This window comes from Bos taurus, chromosome X, assembly GCF_002263795.3.
Source record: "Bos taurus isolate L1 Dominette 01449 registration number 42190680 breed Hereford chromosome X, ARS-UCD2.0, whole genome shotgun sequence".
NCBI classification, from domain to species: Eukaryota; Metazoa; Chordata; class Mammalia; order Artiodactyla; family Bovidae; genus Bos; species Bos taurus.
The window spans coordinates 113,514,343-113,519,457 of record NC_037357.1 but is presented as its reverse complement, the minus strand read 5'-3'; the positions used below and the strand labels follow the sequence as shown (position 1 = coordinate 113,519,457).

The 5,115-nt window shown below is 40.3% G+C and overlaps 1 pseudogene; it reads left to right on the top strand.

The window, feature by feature from the left end:
* The first annotated feature begins 3,605 nt into the window (after positions 1-3,605).
* On the top strand, positions 3,606-4,072 carry LOC781211 (V-type proton ATPase subunit F-like; annotated as a pseudogene).
* The last annotated feature ends 1,043 nt before the right edge of the window (positions 4,073-5,115 follow it).

Here is a 5,115-nt window from a genome sequence, read left to right as displayed (position 1 = left end):
CTCTTATTGCAGAACAGTCTTTAGGCATACGGGCTCGGTAGTTGTGGCTCCCAGTATCTACAGCACAGGCTCCATATTTGTGGCCCACAGACTTAGCTGCTCAGTGGCATGTGAGATCCTCCTGGACCTGGGATTGAACCTGTGTCTCCTGCACTGGCAGGCAGATTCTTCACCACTGAGCTACCAAGGAAACCTCTCCTTAAATATCTTGAAGGTAGGAACAGTCTTGGACATTTTTATTTATGTGCCTTGTGCACCTTGGGTGCTCAGAAAATATTTATTGAATGAAGCAAAAGATTTATCCTGTGGATGTTGAATAACAATTTAAGAATTAGAGGATAAGGTAATATTTACAAAAATGATTACACCAGGTCATTAATTGGTCTCCATTTTAAGGAGTCTTCATTATTCCTAAAGATTTCTTTGAATATAGATTAAAATCTTAAACATAGTGTAGAGTTTCATTTGTGTGCTTATGTTAGAAAGAAGAAGAGGGTTAAGCACAAATCGATGGCTGAAGAGACAGGGAGGCAATAGAGCGGCCTGAATCCCCCCCCACCCCTTTTGGCATGGGGAAATGTAGGAATTTCCAGTGGTCATGGCCAGGATTACCTGGCTAGAGCAATTTTGCTAATAGCCCAATCAAGGAGGCTGGCTATCAGATGAGGCACCTTAGCAACAAGAGGCGATAGGATGTTCTGCTACATGGGATGCTCTTCTGTCAGAGAGCAGCAGAAGAGTAGGGCTTCTTGGAGACTCATGAAGAACCTTGATATATGTCCAACAAGCAGATCAGTATTTAGGCATTGTTGCACAGAAGGCATCTTCAGCCTGTCAACATGAGAGAAGCTGGAATAGCCACAATGAGGATTAAGCTTTAAAGAAAGAGGAAGGGGACTTCCCTGGTGGTCCAGTGGTTAAAATGCAATGGTTTCAATGCAGGGGATCCAGGTTTGATCCCTGATCAGGGAACTAAGATCCCACATGTGGCATGGTGTGACCAAAAATAATTCTTTTTTTAAAAAAGGAAGGAGGTGTCTCAGAGCCAGACCCTGCCAACACCTTTCATCTCAAACCCCATAGTCAGGACCACCACTCAAGCCTCACCTGAAGATAAGGAAAGGAGATGAGATTTTTTTTTAAAACTTGGAAGTTAATGCTTTAATTCAAACCAAATTTTAACACCCCATAGTGGCCACAAAACTAGGGAATCTTCATGAGATCATATTGCTGTACTGGAAAGGGAGATTCAACAATCCCCTAGAGAAGACAGTACAGTAACTGGCAACACTACAGCCACTTTATTTTCAGATTCCACCAAGCTGAAACTTCTCAGGAAACTCAGTTACATTAGTCAACAAAGGACTGTCTTGGTCTTCTAGGGCCATGTACTGGGTGACTTAAACAACAGATATTTATTTTCTCACAGTTTTTGGAGGCTGGGATGTCCATGATCGAAGTTCTGTCAGGTTTGGTGTCTAATGAGGGCTCTTTCTGTCTTGCAGAAGGCCATCTTCTTGCTGGTGGGGTGGATAGGGGTATGGGATGAGATGAGATGAAGTGAATCTCTAGAGTTTCTTCCTTTCTTATAAAGTCACCTGTTCTATCAGATTAGAGCTCCATCCTGATGACCTAATTTGACCTCTCTCACCTCCTTAAGGGCCTTATCTCCAATATAGTCTCATGGCAGGGGGTGGGGGGGTGGGGGGTTGTAGTGCTTATGACTCCATCTTGACTAAAGTCAACATATGACTTTAGGGGCACACAATTCATTCAACAACAAAGACCTCTTACCATGAGGCAGAAATTATTTACCAACACAACAGAATAGAGCAAACCAGGCTAAAAAATGATTTCCCATTCTATCCCAAATGCCTGTGTGCTAAGTTGCTCCAGTCCTGTCTGACTCTCTGCAACCCCATGGACTGTAGCCCACCTGGTGTCTCTGTCCATGGGGTCTCCTAGGCAAGAATACTGGAGTGGGTTGCCATTTCCTCCTCCAGGGGATCTTCCTGATTCAGGGATTGAACCTACATCTCCAATGTTTCCTGCATTGCAGGTGGATTCTTTACCTGCTGACCCATCAGGGAAGCCCCAAATATCCCAAATGCCTGGATATTGCAATTTCAAATAGAAGCAAGAGCTTTCAGACCTTCATTAAATAAATCTTGGATATATGGTCATGATTAAGACCAAAGGAACTAAAAAGCTGATTGGAAATTCAGAGGCTCAGTCATTTGTCTCCAATGCTGAGGTAGTTGATGCTGCCAAATACTGGGGGACTTTGGGGAGTGAAATTTCAGAATAATTTATCATGGCTTAAAAGTCAAAATATGTTCTTCAAAAATTAACATGTGCCATTGGCAATCTAGAGCTCAACAGCAGCAAGCCAAAACCTACAATCAACAATACATTGGAGAATATAGAAAGTAGGAATTAAATTGAAAATTTAAGGCCAAGTCCCCTCCCACCTAAAAAGGTTGCAACTGAAATCCACTTGTTAAGTCAGAATAGAAAATCTGCTCTTAAGAGATGTTTCTGACTTCCAGTTTTAGGTCTGACATATAAAGAGCTTAGAAGTACTCACAACAAGAAAACAACTGTTCTCAAGGAAAAAATCAACAATTCTTGTATTCAACAGAGAATGGAGCTCCTTGGCAAACTCCTGCCCTCCAAACTGGAGAGACAAAGAGAGAAAAAGCCATAACACTAGAGGAAATTTTAGCCTCTGACATCACAATTACAGCAAAAAGTGTACACAGCCTACTCCTTCCTAGTCAGATAAATTTAAACCTCACACTCCCTCAGATCCTTTTACCCAATACATCATGTTTGGCTTTCAATTTTTAAAAATCACAAGTCATACAAAAAGACAAAAAGCACAATCTGAGTGAACAAAGGAAGCATCAGAACCAGACTCAGATATGGCAGAGAGTTTGGAATTATCAGACTGAGAATTTAAAATAACTATGATTAATATGCTAAGTGTTCCCAAAGGAACAGTAGACAAATGCAAGAAAAGATAGGGAAGGTAAGAAGATGGAACTTTAAGAAAGAATCAAAAGAAAATGCTAGAAATCAAAAACACTGTAACAGAAATGATGAATGTATTTGATGGATTCATAAAGAAAAGAATAAGTTAACTTAAGGATATATCAATAGAAACTTTCAAAACTGAGAAACAAACAGAAACGAATGAAAAAGACTGAGCAGAATGTTCAAGGACTGTGGGACAGTTACAAAAAGGGTAATATCATGTGTGTAATATCAATACTGAAAGGAGCAGAAAGAGAGAAAGGAACAGAAGAAATATTTGAAGTTTTAAAAGCTGAGAATTTTCAAAAAATAAAAGACAGACACCAATCCACAGATCCAGGAAGCTCAGAGCACAACAAACAGGATAAATACCCCCCAAAATCGATATGTAAGCATATCATATTCAAACTGCAAAAAATCAAAGATAAAAAGAAAATCTTGAAAGAAGCCAGAGAAAATAATGCCTTACCTATAGAGGAATAAAAACAATTCAACTGGACTTACCTTCAGAAACCATCCAAACAAAAAGAGAATAAGGTAAAATGTTTAAAGTATTGCTGACTGTGAAGATGGCGGTGAGGGGGAAGCTAATGGCAGTGATGGGAGACGAGGACACCATGACTGGCTTCCTACTGGGTGGCATAGGGGTGCTTAACAAGAACCACCACCCAAATTTCCTGGTGATGGAGAAAGATACTACCATCAGTGAAACTGAAGACACATTCCGGCAGTTTCTAAACCAGGATGACATCAGCAGCATCCTTATCAACCAGTACATTGCAGAAATGGTGCAGGCACGCACTTGATGCCCTCTGGCACTGCATTCCAGCCATACTGGAGATCCCATCCAAGGAGTACCTCTGTGATGCTGCCAATGTCTCCATCCTGCGCAGGGCCAGGGGCATGTTCATGGCTGAAAACCTGCACGAAGGGACTCTCCACGGCCATGTAGCTTCTCCCTAGGCTTACCATCAGCCCTTGTCTAAGATGTGAGCCTCTGAGTTCCAATTCCCTGCCCCTTCCCACTCCACTGAGAGGCTAGGTGAGGTGCTTCCAGGTACCAGGGCTCTTCCATTAAAATCAAGCCTGGTTAGGGTAAAAGTAAATAAATCAATGAAAATTAAGAGAGCAGACACAAATTACTGGTGTCAGAAATGAAAGCAAAACCAGCACTATTGATCCCATGGACAGTAAACTGATAATTAAAAAATACAGTTGACTCTTTAATGACACTGGTCTGAACCATGCAAAAATTTTTCCAATAAATACAACAGCACTACATGATCTACAGTTGATTGAATCTTGGATGCAGTACCACGAATGTGGAGAGCCTACTATAAAGTTGTGCATGAATTTATTATTGCACAATGAATCAGTATCCCTAACCCCCATGTTGTTCAAGGGTCAACTATATTTTGAACAACTTTACAACTGCTAATTTGATAAAAGATGAAATTGACCAATTCTTTGAAAGACAAAATCTGCCAAAACTCACACAAGGGGTAATAGATAATCTGAGTAAATCTATAACCATTAAAGAAATTGAAATCAGTAATTAATAACATTCCAAAACATAAAACACCAGGCCCAAATGGTTTCACTATTTTTTTAATAAAAAAAATTTAACACCAAAAACATTTTATATTGAGGTATAGCCAATTAACAACGTTGTGATAGTTTCAGGTGAACAGTGAAGGGACTCAGCCATACATATACATTTATCCATCCTCCCCCTAACCCCCCTGCCATCCAGACTGGCATTTAATATTGGGCAGAGTTCCATGTGCTATACAATAGTTTTTTGTTGGTTATCCATTTTAAATATAGCAGTGTGTACATGACCTTCCCAAAGTCCTTCACTATCCCTTCCCCCCGCCACTATAAGTTTGTTTCCAAAGTCTGTGAGTCTCTTTCTATTTTTTAAGTAAGTTCAGTTGTATCATTTCTTTTTAGATTCCACATATAAGGGATGTCATATGATGTTTCTCCTTCTCCATCTAACTTACTTCGCTTGGTCTGACACTCTCTAGGTTCATCCATGTTGCTGCAAATGGCCTTATTTTATTCTTTTTAATGGCT